Raw genomic sequence first — 14,513 nt, 5'->3', positions numbered from 1 at the left:
CTCCAGGGCAGACGGCCTTCTGCAAACCCAGCTGGTAACCTTCCCTTTTCTGCTGTTCCCAGATTAGCATCCCTGAGCTGCTTTGGAGACAACAGGGTATCTTTCTTAAAGTGGAGCAGGTTGGAGAAAGGAAGTTGAACTCAGACATGACAGGGAAATGCCAGAGACCATTTACCCGGTATCACTTGAGAAAAGAAGACAACGAGGAGGTAAGACAGCTTCAAGGCTGATTCAGAAGAGACTCCTTGCAAGTTCCTGGAAAGGAGAAAACAAACAGCACTTCAGTGCGTTGAATAAAAAGTGACCCAGAGCTGCTTCTATAAGTCCAATCAGGGCGACTGCATGTGGAAGAGAGTCTTCAATTCTGATCTGAGTACTAACTAAAATATTTGCTGGACTTCGAAAGCCCGTGACATAAACAGGAGCAATGACTAACAATGTTCCAGGCAAAGCTGGAGGGGTTTCTTTTGTTAGCTCTTAATGGGTGCAGGACCGGAAAAGAACAACGATGATAACAGTAAAAATAAGAATGAACAGATGGGATGCCCCTGGCAGTCCAGTGGCTAAGACTTGGCCTTCCAGGGCAGGTGATGTGGGCTCAAACCTTGACTGGGGAGCCAAGATCCCACATGCCTTGTGGTCAGAAAGACAAAACATAAAACAGAAGCAATAGTGTGACAAATTCAATGAAGATTTTAAAATGGTCTACCTCAAAAAAATAAAAGTCTAAAAGAATGATTAAAATTGATGGAGCACTTAATCTATGGGAAACTGTGAATAGTTTAGATGACGTTTTTCCCCTTTGCTTTCATGGAGTTAGTACCATCCACTACTTCAACTCAGGCACAAGTACAGTCAAGATACAATCTTTTATTTTCTGATAGTCACTCTTGCGCTTAACCGAATGGGACTTCGAGAAGGAAAACTATCGCACGGTTTAGGACTCACCTCCCTTCAGAGGGCTGAGAGGTGTCTGAGATCTATTCTAGCATGTCACTTGGCTCAGTTTGTACAGAAGATGGTCCCCCTGAGTCTGACAATGGGCTTTATCTGTGCTCTAGGAATGACCCTTCTGACTCAGGGCCCTGTCCAGGCCATGGTGATGTCTAATGACCAATAAAGCCTCATGTTCTTGACTCTTGTGTTATAAAACACAGCATAGTTCCAGGGTAAGTGAAAGTCGAAGGGCTTTGCTCCTTAGCCAAAGCCTGAATCAAAACAAGTTTGGGACAGGGGCTTAGTGTCCCTGACGAAGGACAGAAGAAATGAAAACAGCTCACCAAACTGAGATGGCATCTTGAGACCAAAAAGTGAGGAGGCCGCTAGGTATAATCAATAAGTCCGTTTTTTACCAAGGTTGGGGGAGCACCTTACTTACTCACAGAGCAGAGCTCCAAAGCCTTCACAGCTCACTCCTCCCTCTGAGGAGCCACTGGGGCTATTTTTTTGCTAACCTGGTGTATGCGGGTGGGGGGTTGGAAATAGGAATCTATTTTCCTAAGATTTGTGAAAGGGTAACTAGTCACATGGGAATACATCAGGGAAGGTTTTCCTTATTGTTTGGGGACTAACAGAGCATAGAGGCTGCCTGGTCCTAATGGTTTTTAAACAATATCTATTAGCTACAAGACCCTGATGACAGAGACGTGATTCACCACACAGGCCAGTTCCGGGCAGGGTCAGCAGAAGGACGGCGGGAGCTGCATGAGCCCAAGATGGCATCAGTGATGCTAACAGACATCCAGGCACCCTCCTTCTGATTTCCCTTAACCTGCTGTTTCTCTCCTCTGTCCCCGGGCTTTGGCTGAGCCGTCCCTAACTTAAGTCTCAGCAGTTGGGGGTGAGATTTCAGTTTTTTCTCACCCAGAAAATCTTGGGCTTCTCATAAGAAATGATCCTCCTTATTCTGAATGAAGCATTTTTCTATAACAAATGTCTTCAGAGTGACTGACTCAAGAATTCTTGTATTTTCCCTCTCATCTCAAGATGATGGGTGATTACTAATCCTACATTTATGCAATTAATCAGAACCCACCAAGTGAAGCGTATTGAAGGTAATTATCATGGCCTTCCTACAACCAGAAGTAAACTAGTCTTACCTTACACCAATACTAATATCATCCCTAATGGTATCCATGAGGAAAAAATAAGACTAGAGACATTCAGTGTGGTGTTCGAGTTTGTATGTGGTGAAATTAAAGTTGGAATCAGGAATCTGATACTGAATTCTTTATTACTGCAGGATGTTCTACTGGTCTCCTTCCTCAAGGATTAAGTATCAGAATCAAGTGAAAATTGTTATACATTTTAAAAGAATGATAAATTGGCTCACGACTTTTCATACACTAGTGATAATCTAGAAATTAGAATTTAAAAATATTTTTATATTGACCAAGCTGATTTTAAAATTCTCTGTAAAGGGAAAACTTGCAAGAATAAGCAGGATAATTTTTATAAAGAACAATGCAGTGATTTTCATTACCAGTTATTATAATTTATGATGATGCTGAGGCTTGAAATATGTGACTTTGGCTGAGGAATTAAAAAAAAAAACAAACCTGAGGTAAAACAAAGAAGCCAGAAACAGTACACTGATTGTTCATCTGCAAACCTATTCTGAATTTTCTTTAATTATTCATGATTGAAAGTCAAATTACAGTATTAGTTACTCAGTGGTGCCTGACTCTTCCCGATGCCATGAACTGTAGCCCACCAGGCTCCTCTGTCCATGGGATTTCCTAGGCAAGAATACTAGAATGGATTGCTGTCTCCTCCTCCAGGGGTTCTGTCTAGCCCAGAGATGAAACCTGGGTCTCCTGCATAGCAGGCAGATTCTTTACCATCTGAGCCACCCGGAAAGCTCACTCATCACTGATTGGGACCCAGTTATAGAACAGGTCCTCATCACATCACCGCGATGCCAGTCACACTCTTTCTTTCCCGTGAGATTGTTCAGGTTTTGGAAAAACGCTCATGTCTCTTGTCCTTCCTCTTTGTCCCCTGCTTCCTGGGCACCTTGCATTCTGTCTCCGTCCTCCCGCCCTAAACCTGCTCTGTAAACTGCAGAAAGCTGTGGTCCTGTCAAGGCCTGCTCCCTCCTCAGAGGGAGGAGAGTGACACGTGTATGGAGAGGCGGCCTACTCAGCAAACTACAGCAGGGGCCACGCCTTGGACAAGACAAGTGAACAGGAAGACACCGAATGAGCGCACCTCTCTCAGACTCCAGCCTCGGGCCAAAGTGGCCTAAGGGTCACATTTGCTCTGTGAATGAAACACTTTGCAACATTTAAAGCATAATATAAATTTAATTCTTATAACTGTTTCCCTCCCATTGCCTACCCTGCCTACCCTGAAAACAACTTTAATCAGTCCTAATGATAAAATAGTTGATTGTGTAGATGTGAGAACTGTCTGCTTTTATTTGCACAAGAGGAGATTGCTCTGGGTCTCTCGCTGGTTTCCTCAGCTGGGCTGCCTCCATCAGCTCGGCTTTATTTGGCAGCAAACAGTGACTGCCCGCAAGGTCCTCTGAAGGGCTCACAGCTCGGTGTCCCTCGCTTCAGGCAGATTCCATCCCGAAGATGGCAGGGTCTTTCAAAATTGAGCGCCCTAGTGCTGTCTGGAAAAGGAAAAGACATTTACAACGAAGCTTTGTGGAAGTCCCATGAGGAAATCTGGGGTCTCACCATCTGACTGGGATCCCCTTCTTTCCCAGCTAAACACCAACAGCAAACATCCCCCTCGTATCCCTCACCCTCTGCTCTGACATAAGACGTCAGTGTTGCTGATGAACCTGGTTTGAGAAGATCCCCCGTGTGGGAGCAAGTAAGCCCCTGAGACACCACCGTGAGCCTGTGCTCCTGACCCCGGGCTCCACAGTGAGAAGCCCCTGCAATGAGAAACCTGTGCCCTGCAACTGGAAAGTAGCCTAAGCTCTCCAAAACTAGGGGAAAGCCCGCGCAGCAACGAAGACCCAGCGCAGCCAAAAAAAGAGAAATGTATATATATATATATATATATATATATATATTTCCTTCCAGCCACAGGAACACCTGGGTGTTAACCGCAGGGTCAGTAACCACTGCCCCGTGTGCCTCACCAGTGACCCCACCTCCCCATCATGCAAAACCCACCCAGCTCTCACAGGCTCGTCAGATGGAGGCCTTGTCCAGTGGAACTCAAGGTCAAACTGTGACATGTGGCAAGAGGTCTCCAGTCCGGGGCTGAATAAAGGAAGTTTGTCTCATACTGGGTTATACAAGCCAAGTGATTCAACTGACCTAGTTCACAAATCATCTAGATTATTCTAGGGAACTGGGAGGAAGGAGAAGTTTACCACCAACAAGACATTTAAAGTCATGAAGACACAACAACATGCTTTGGAAAGAATTCTCCAATCACTCGATGCCTAATTTTGGGTGTGGAAGTGACCTACTAGTAGCTCTGTCACGCTTTACTTTCTGATGATGGTTGACTCAGGGAAGGAAAAACCAAGTAATGATAAGAAAGGGCATCATGGCAGGTATTTACGAGGCAGTACCTGGAAGAGGATCGAGAGAGCAGTGAGGAAGATACAGAGGAGCCTCATTGTCCCAGAACTGAGGTCCCAGAAGGCCTGGTGGGAAGAATCAAGGACACAGTCAGAAGTCTGAGGAGCTCAGGGCCTCCAGGACCAAAGCAAACACGACCTCCTACCCCGGGGCCCTGTGCCTGCCTCGGGAGGAGGAGTGTGACTGCCCCATCCTTTCTTGCTCCCTGAGCCCCAGCTGTCGCTCGCCTTGGGTTCGCTCAGACCTGGGGTTTCAGATCTGGGGTTGAGGCCCTCCTGTGCCCACATCTATGGAGGCAGTGTCCTCATGAGGCAGAGGCTGGAGCACTCAAAGCCAGTGGTAGGGCAGGAGTCCAGCTGTTACAAAAGGAGGGTAAGGCCAGCCCCTTGCAGGTGAGGAGGTTCATTAGAAAAGATTTAGAGCCCAATTGATTGGATCTTCAGGGCTACTTGAAAGGAAGATCCAGAATGGTGGTGGGTTATAATCTTCCTAGAGAATCCACGTTAAAGGAAGAAAGAGTTTGTATTGGTTAAAAATTAGTGGAGAAATATACCCAATTATTTCTAGGATTTTAGTTTTAATGTTTACTTTCATTTAAATCTATCATAGTCTTTCTGATTATAAAAAAAAATACACATCAGAAAGTTTCAACTAAAAACACCCAAAATTTCAGGTTATAAATAAATGCAAAAATGAAAGATTTTTTAAAAACCCATAGGCCCACCCTTCACAATTCAGAATATTTCAGCTCTTTTCCTTTGCAAATGAAATTGTGTAAATATTTATTTTAAATTTAAAACATAGACTCTTACTTCATACTCAATGCCAATGTGTTTTTACCACTTAAATATTATTTTGGAAAATTTTAAATATCTGTTCAAATGAATTTGCCTCATAAATTTGTATGACCATATATATATCTTGAGAAATTTATATAACACTTGCTTTTGTATAAATTCCTACAAGTGGAATCTCCATATATATATATATGCATTTTTCAAGTTTTAATGGGTTTTTCCCAATTGCCCATGCTAGAAACTGTTGTACCACTTTATCCTCTTACTGACAATGTTAAAAAATATATTTGACAAGCTTCCTTGGTGGCTCAGAGGTTAAAGTGTCTGCCTGCAATGCGGGAGACCTGGGTTCAATCCCCGGGTTGGGAAGATCCCCTGGAGAAGGAAATGGCAACCCACTCCAGTATTCTTGCCTGGAGAATCCCATGGGCAGAGGAGCCTGGTGGGCTGCAGTCCACGGGGTTGCAAAGAGTCAGACATGACTGAGCAACTTCACTTTCTATTTTCATTACTAGTGGTTTTAAGAATTTTTTCAATTTTTCCAAATTGAATGAGGGAATAATATTTTCTTTTCTGTTTTAATATATTTTAAAAAATTGTTTCTGAGGTTGAACTTTTATTTTTTTAATGTTTTTTGGTTATTTTTGTCTCTTACACTTTACCCATCTTTCTATTCATCTTTCCTTGCTGACTTCTCAGAATCCCATGTATATTTAAGGTCACTAATCCTATATTATATGTGTTTCAAAAATTGTTTCTGGCTTGCTTTTTGCTTTGTGCTTGCTCATCTAATAGATGAAATTTATAGCTACCCTTAGAGATTACATTTGGTTTTCTTCAAAGATATTTATTAGTATGTTTATCTACTTCTGTCTGTATTCCTGGTTAGTTTCATCCTTAATTCTTTCAGTCCTGGAATGGAACCTCTTCTGAAAACCTATGACAGACAAGTCCCCAGCAGTGACTTGAGAACTGTTGCTTGCACCATCCAGGACTATGAATTTCCTGAGCTCACAGACACGCCCTCACTCCCACATGTCTCATATGGAAGGCTGATGTCTGAGTTCACATCTCTGTCCTCTTAGGAAACCTAGGATCACCTAAACCACACAGCCTGCTTGGCACCTACCTAGTCCTGGTCAGAGACGGTTCTGTTCCCTTCTGCTCTTCTGTTTGTCTCTGGTGGAGGCAGCGCTAAGTGATCCGAGCTATGAATAACACAGCTCCTTGAGTTCAAGATAATCAAATTTCCCTCTTCAGTCTCTTTCAGAGTGCATAGCTATGCTGTGCTCAGTGATTCTCTGTTACCAAATAACATTTAAATTACTCCATCAAGTTAAACACTATGTTATCACTTTATTGACCGATTCTTCATTGAAATTACAGGTTTTACTAAAGGAAAAGAAATGACACGTGGGTGACTGAGCCCAATAACTAGATTTCCCTTTACATGTTTTTGCCCCCTTTCAGTATAACCGTTCTGGGTCCTTCAGAGTGTTTCCTTGTAACTTGATCCTTAAATATTTTATGGTTTTGCTTTTCAGTCACCTTCTTTTGCTATATTTTATAATTGGCTACTGTTGGCATAAGAAAAGCTGTGAATTAGGAGTGATGATTTTGTCACTAGCCCACACTGAACTCTTATTCGTTTAGATTTTTAGTGGTTACTTCTCGATAGTTTTCCAGTCCTAAAACTATGTATCTGTAGGAATTATCATTAACCGCCTTGATTCTGATGTGTAGGCTTTCTTACATTCTGCTCTCAGTGAATGACGCTGACTCACAATGGCTGGAACCTTTGGAGATCATCTAAGCCAACTTCCTCTTCACAGAGGAGGAAACTGTGGCCAGACAAGGTCAAAATCATGTCCTGGGTTTATCCTGTGGCAGATGTCTTTTATGTTGCTAAATCTTTCTCAGTTGTTGTGTGCGTGCTTAGTTTCTTTAGTCATGTTTGACTCTTTGTGACCCTACGGACTGTAGACTGCAAGCTCCTCTGTCCATGGGATTCTCCAGGCAAGAATATTGGAGTGGGCAGCCATTTCCTTCTCCAAGCGATCTTCCTGACCCAGGGACTGAACTCAGATATCCAACAATGCAGGCAGATTCTTTACTGCTGAGCCACCAGGGAAGACTCCTTTCTCAGTTCAGTTCAGTTCAGTTCAGTTCAGTCGCTCAGTCATGTCTGACTCTTTGCAACCCCATGAATCACAGCACGCCAGGCTTCCCTGTCCATCACCATCTCCTGGAGTTCACTCAAATCACGTCCATCGAGCCAGTGACGCCATCCAGCCATCTGATCCTCTGTCGTCCCCTTCTCCTCCTGCCCCCAATTCCTTCGAGCATCAGAGTCTTTTCCAATGAGTCAACTCTTTGCATGAGGTGGCCAAAGTACTGGAGTTTCAGCTTCAGCATCATTCCTTCCAAAGAAATCCCAGGGCTGATCTCCTTCAGAATGGACTGGTTGGATCTCCTTGCAGTCCAAGGGATTCTCAAGAGTCTTCTCCAACACCACGGTTCAAAGCATCAATTCTTCAGTGCTCAACCTCCTTCACAGTCCAACTCTCACATCCATACATGACCACTGGAAAAACCAAAGCCTTGACTAGACGGACCTTAGTTGGCAAAGTAATGTCTCTGCTTTTGAATATGCTATCTAGGTTGGTCATAACTTTTCTTCCAAGGAGTAAGCATCTTTTAATTTCATGGCTGCAGTCACCATCTGCAGTGATTTTGGAGCCCAGAAAAATAAAGTCTGACACTGTTTCCACTGTTTCCCCATCTATTTCCCATGAAGTGATGGGACCAGATGCCATGATCTTCGTTTTCTGAATGTTGAGCTTTAAGCCAACTTTTTCACTCTCCTCTTTCACTTTCATCAAGAGGCTTTTGAGTTCCTCTTCACTTTCTGCCATAAGGGTGGTGTCATCTGCATATCTGAGGTTATTGATATTTCTCCCGGCAGTCTTGATTCCAACTTGTGCTTCTTCCAGTCCAGTGTTTCTCATGATGTACTCTGCATAGAAGTTAAATAAGCAGGGTGACAATATACAGCCTTGATGCACTCCTTTTCCTATTTGGAACCAGTCTGTTGTTCCATGTCCAGTTCTAACTGTTGCTTCCTGACCTGCATACAGGTTTCTCAAGAGGCAGGTCAGGTGGTCTGTGATTCCCATCTCTCTCAGAATTTTCCACAGTTTATTGTGATCCATACAGTCAAAGGCTTTGGCATAGTCAATAAAGCAGAAATAGATGTTTTTCTGGAACTCTCTTGCTTTTTCAATGATCCAGCGGATGTTGGCAATTTGATCTCTGGTTCCTCTGCCTTTTCTAAAACCAGCTTGAACATCAGGAAGTTCACGGTTCACATAGTGGTGAAGCCTGGCTTGGAGAATTTTGAGCATTACTTTACTAGCGTGTGAGATGAGTGCAATTGTTCAGTAGTCTGAGCATTCTTTGGCATTGCCTTTCTTTGGGATTGGAATGAAAGCTGACATTTTCCAGTCCTGTGGCCACTGATGAGTTTTCCAAATTTGCTGGAATATTGAGTGCAACACTTTCACAGCATCATCTTTCAGGATTTGAAACAGCTCCACTGGAATTCCATCACCTCCACTAGCTTTGTTCATAGTGATGCTTTCTAAGGCCCACTTGACTTCACATTCCAGAATGTCTGGCTCTAGATGAGTGATCACACCATCGTGATTATCCAGGTCATGAAGATCTTTTTTGTACAGTTCTTCTGTATATTCTTGCCACCTCTTCTTAGTATCTTCTGCTTCTGTTAGGTCCAGACCATTTCTGTCCTTTATCGAGCCCATCTTTTCATGAAATGTTCCCTTGGTATCTCTAATTTTCTTGAAGAGATCCCTAGTCTTTCCCATTCTGTTGTTTTCCTCTATTTCTTTGCATTGATCGCTGAAGAAGGCTTCCTTATCTCTTCTTGCTATTCTCTGGAACTCTGCATTCAGATGCTTATATCTTTCCTTTTCTCATTTGCTTTTCGCTTCTCTTCTTTTCACAGCTATTTGTAAGGCCTCCTCAGACAGCCATTTTGCTTTTTTGCATTTCTTTTCCATGGGGATGGTCTTGATCCCTGTCTCCTGTACAGTGTCACAAACCTCATTCCATAGATCACCAGGCACTCTATCTATCAGATCTAGGCCCTTAAATCTATTTCTCACTTCCACTGTATAATCATAAGGGATTTGATTTAGGTCATGCCTGAATGGTCTAGCAGTTTTCCATACTTTCTTCAATTTAAGTCTGAATTTGGCAATAAGGAGTTCATGATCTGAGCCACAGTCAGCTCCCGGTCTTGTTTTTGCTGACTGTATAGAGCTTCTCCATCTTTGGCTGCAAAGAATATAATCAATCTGATTTTGGTGTTGACCATCTGGTGATGTCCATGTGTAGAGTCTTCTCTTGTGTTGTTGGAAGTGGGTGTTTGCTATGACCAGGGCATTTTCTTGGCAAAACTCTATTAGTCTTTGCCCTGCTTCATTCCGCATTCCAAGGCCAAATTTGCCTGTTATTCCAGGTGTTTCTTGACTTCCTACTTTTGCACTCCAGTCCCCTATAATGAAAAGGACATCTTTTTTGGGTGTTAGTTCTACAAGGTCTTGTAGGTCTTCATAGAACCGTTCAACTTCAGCTTCTTCAGCATTACTTGTTGGGGCATAGACTTGGATTACCGTGATATTGAATGGTTTGCCTTGGAAACAAACAGAGATCATTCTGTCGTTTTTGAGACTGCATCCAAGTACAGCATTTCAGACTCTTTTGTTGACCATGATGGCTACTCCATTTCTTCTGAGGGATTCCTGCCCATAGTAGTAGATATAATGGTCATCTGAGTTAAATTCACCCATTCCATTTTAGTTCGCTGTTTCCTAGAATGTCGACGTTCACTCTTGCCATCTCTTGTTTGACCACTTCCAATTTGCCTTGATTCATGGACCTGACATTCCAGGTTCCTATGCAATATTGCTCTTTACAGCATCAGACTTTGTTTCTATCACCAGTCACATCCACAGCTGGGTATTGTTTTGCTTTGGTTCCATCCCTTCTTTCTTTCTGGAGTTATTTCTCCACTGATCTCCAGTAGCATATTGGACACCTACTGACCTAGTGAGTTCCTCATTCAGTATCCTATTATTTTGTCTTTTCATATTGTTCATGCGGTTCTCAAGGCAAGAATACTGAAGTGGTTTGCCATTCCTTTCTCCAGTGGACCACATTCTGTCAGACCTCTCCACCATGACCCGCCCATCTTGGGTTGCCCCACAGGCATGGCTTGGTTTTATTGAGTTAGACAAGGCTGTGGTCCTAGTGTGATTAGATTGACTAGTTTTCGTGAGTATGGTTTCAGTGTGTCTGCCCTCTGATGCCCTCTTGCAACACCTACCCTCTTACTTTGGGCGTGGGGTATCTATCTCTTCACAGTTGCTCCAGCAAAGCGCAGTCACTGCTCCTTACCTTGGACGAAGGGTATCTCCTCACCGCCGCCCTTCCTGACCTTCAATGTGGGACAGCTCCTCTAGGCCCTCCTGCGCCAACGCAGCCACCGCTCCTTGGACGTGGGTTGATCTTCCCGGCCACCGCCCCTGGCCTCGGGCGTGGGGTGGCTCCTCCCAGCCCCCGACCCTGGCCTCCTACACGGGGTGGCTCCGCCAGACCGTTGCCCCTGACCTCAGACGTGGAGTAGCTCCTCTCGGCCGTGCCGAGTGCACTGACCGTCACAGCTGCTTGCACTGAGTGTGCCGGCCGTCACAGCCGCTTGCGCTTTCTCAGTTACCACAATGCAAATATTACCTTATTTCTACCCATTTCCCCTGTTTTCTCATTTCTCTTATTCCTCCTTTCAGGTCAAAGATTAACTTCCTCAATCTTCAAAATGAAACAAGGTTTTTAAAAAACAGTTCTTTAAAGACAGTTTTTTCTTTTTAAATAAATGCTTTCATCCTTTTTTTTTTAAGGTGATTTATTCTGTAAAAATCTTTGATTTTTCTTCCAGAACTTAATGAAGAATTTCAACTCACGCATGAAGCACAAATTGTAGTTTCAGCCAAGATGTCCCTGGGTGGTCAGAAATGACTGTGTCCAGTGAAGAAATTGAGGGAATTTTAATGACAACACTAACACCCACTGCTTCTGTGACCGTGGGATTGAGTCTAACCACTCTTGTGGAGTCAAAATTGAGATGACTGAGTCCATGTCAAGATTTCTGTCTGAAAAGTTAGTTCAGTTCACTCACTCAGTCATGTCTGACTCTTTGTGACCCCATGAACTGCAGCACACCAGGCCTCCCTGTCCCTCACCAACTCCCAGAGTCCACCCAAACCCATGTCCATCAAGTCGGTGATGACATCCAACCATCCTCTGTCGTCCCCTTCTCCTCCTGCCTTCAATCTTTTCCAGCATCAGGGTCTTTTCAAATGAGTCAGGTCTTCAAATCAGGTGGCCAAAGCATTGGCCACCTTCAACATCAATCAGCTTCAACATCAATCCTTCCAATGAACACCCAGGACGGATCTCCTTTAGGATGGACTGGTTGGATCTCCTTGCAGTCCAAGGGACTCTCAAGAGTCTTCTCCAACACCACAATTCAAAAGCATCAATTCTTCCACGCTCAGCTTTCTTTATAGTCCAACTCTCACATCCATACATGACCACTGGAAAAACCATAGCCTTGACTAGAGGAAAGTTAGAGCGAGATAAAAAAGCACACTGGGCCTAGGAATGGGGGCTATTACTATTTATTGACCCTGAGAGAAATCTCTGGAGGATGTATGGCCTGTGAGAGAAATTGTCTAAGGCAAGTATGGTTGCTACTTCAAAGGAGAGAAAATAGAAACGGAGGGAAGAAGGGAGGGAGAGAGGGCAGTCACAAGAATCTCATAAAATTGTTCTTCAGTTTTGGGGCCATAAAAGGCCCCAGTCTGCTCCCCATGTGCTCCTCCAGCAGAGCAGGCCAGGGAGCATGTGGCCCTGGGTTAGCACGTCTCTGCTCTGTTGGGTGCTGGCAGCTCTGTTCCCACCCGGCTCTGCTCTGAGGAGCTTACTGACTCCACTCTGACAGGGCAGGCCTCACTCTGAGCCCTCATTCTCTCCCGAAAGAAACAGAATGACGTCCTTGTCGTCATGAATGAGTTGGGAGTCCTGTTACCTGTCGACCTTGTTTCACCTACAAGACTCCGAGGTCTTGAAAACCCAAGACTGAGTCTCCTCAGCGTTGAGCTGCGGTGTGAACCAGACGGAGAATAACTCAAGCCTGGAAACAGGAAGCACCTCTGACAGAACCATAGGAACGTGGGATTCTTCTCCTTCGTCTGTGCCCAGATTTCTCCCATCCGAGCCTGGGCTCCCACGCCTTCCACGCTGGACCCCGAGGGGGCTCACTCATCGCTCCTGACTCAGGGCCTCAGGACCCCCGGCCCCCGGCCTGCCCGCCTCTGTGCACACTCCAGTCCCGGGGTCCTGCTTCCAGTGAGAACAAGAAGGGGCCCTTCAAGACCCCGACGCTCTGCCTCAGGTCGGTCTGGGGGACGCACCATCCCACGTGCGCACGGGCGGCTTTGGGTCTCTGGCCGCGGTCGGCCGCCAAGAGCGTCGCTTGCGCCCGGAAGTGCGTCGGGCGTCCGGCGGCACCGCGCCGGCTTCGCGCGGAGCATCCTGGGACCCTCTCCGTGCGGAGTGCGCTGGGACCCTCCCTGCGGCCTCAGACGGCCCCCGGGGCGTCCTCGAGCGGCCGTTCCCTCCGCGGGGAGCAGGACCACACCGAGGTCAGGAGGACTGAGCCCCGGGTGGACGCAGAGCCGGGCCCGCCACCGCGCGTGTCCCGTCCCGCAGCCCCCTCGCTCCCTCAGAAGCAGCCTCAGATACGTCTGGGATGTCGTGTGGAAAGATGACGCTGGACCGAGGCTTCGGACCCCGGGCTCCGGTCCCGGCTCCGGCTCCGACTGCAGGTCACGGCCCTTCGCGGCGCCTCCGCGCCCTCGTCGGCGAGATGCCAGAGCTGGGTGAGCTGACCCCCAGGTCCCCCCGGTTCTGAGGCCCGTGGCTCCAGGCGCTTCCGAGAGGCGCGGGGGCCCCACGCAGAGGGCGGACCATGGGAGGACGGCCTCTCGCATGGTCCCCGGGCTCCCTCCTGGGGTCCCCGGAGCCCAGACGCCGTCCGCCCGGGCCCTCAGCTTCGCTCACTCACCTCCTCTCCCTCCTGCGGGCAGCGGGGCCTGAGGAGCCTCTCCTTCGTCCTCCAGGGCCTGTTTCAGGCCCTGACGGCCCGCCGTGTTCCCATCACTGGGCGCTAGTGAACCAGAGAAATCACTGAGTGGGCACCTGCAGACGCGCGGCGCCTCCTGGCAGGGACCCAAGGGCCAGCACCTGGCGCCCGGGGCCTCTGTAACCGGGCCTGGCACCGCGTGGACTGGAGGGGACGCGAGGCTGCAAAATGCGGGGGGCTCGTCATTGCCCCTGCCTCTCAGCAAGCTCAGGGAGCCAGTCACCACCGACCCCCGAGAGCTGAGCTGCTGGGCGAGTAGAGGGTGTCGGAGGGTCCGAGCGCTGCTGCAGCGCCAGGAACACTGAGGACCAGGAGATAGAAGGTGGAGAACAGCTCTCTGTGACACCGTGGCACGGCCTTAGGGCTCAGATGGTCAGATGCCCCTGCAGAAGGGAGGAAATCAAGAGGAAATAGGGCGGCATGCCAGCAAGAACGGAGAAGGCGATGGCACCCCACTCCAGTACTCTTGCTTGGAGAATCCCATGGATGAGGAGCCTGGTGGGCTGTAGTCCATGGGGTCGCTAAGAGTCAGACACGACTGAGCACCTTCCCTTTGATTTTTCACTTTCATTCATTGGAGAAGGAAATGGCAACCCACTCCATTGTTCTTGCCTGGAGAATCCCAGGAACGGGGGAGCCTAGTGGGCTGCCGTCTCTGGGGTCGCACAGAGTCGGACAGGACTGAAGCGACTTAGCAGCAGCAGCAGCAGCCAGCAAGAAAAAGAGAGAAAACATGTCTGGGGACACAACGCCGTAAATCATACCTAGACGTGCACATTAACCATCGCATCAGCGGGCAAGTAGGGGGCAGGGGCGGTGAAGCAAGGAAGTCAGCTGAGAAGAGGTGAACAGTCTTGGGGTCTTCAGTGCCTTGGTCTGCGG

The 14,513-nt window shown here is 46.9% G+C and overlaps 1 long non-coding RNA gene across 1 annotated transcript; it reads right to left on the bottom strand.

Moving 5' to 3' along the window:
* On the bottom strand, positions 3,330-10,871 carry LOC108634079. Its single transcript, XR_001917356.1, has 3 exons — positions 10,826-10,871; positions 4,541-4,615; positions 3,330-3,619 (listed from the first exon to the last, which is right to left on the bottom strand). It is a non-coding gene; the product is annotated as an uncharacterized LOC108634079 (long non-coding RNA).

Source organism: Capra hircus, chromosome 27 (assembly GCF_001704415.2).
Source record: "Capra hircus breed San Clemente chromosome 27, ASM170441v1, whole genome shotgun sequence".
NCBI classification, from domain to species: Eukaryota; Metazoa; Chordata; class Mammalia; order Artiodactyla; family Bovidae; genus Capra; species Capra hircus.
Note: the sequence above shows the minus strand (reverse complement) of the source record. Positions and strands in the feature narration are given on the sequence as shown.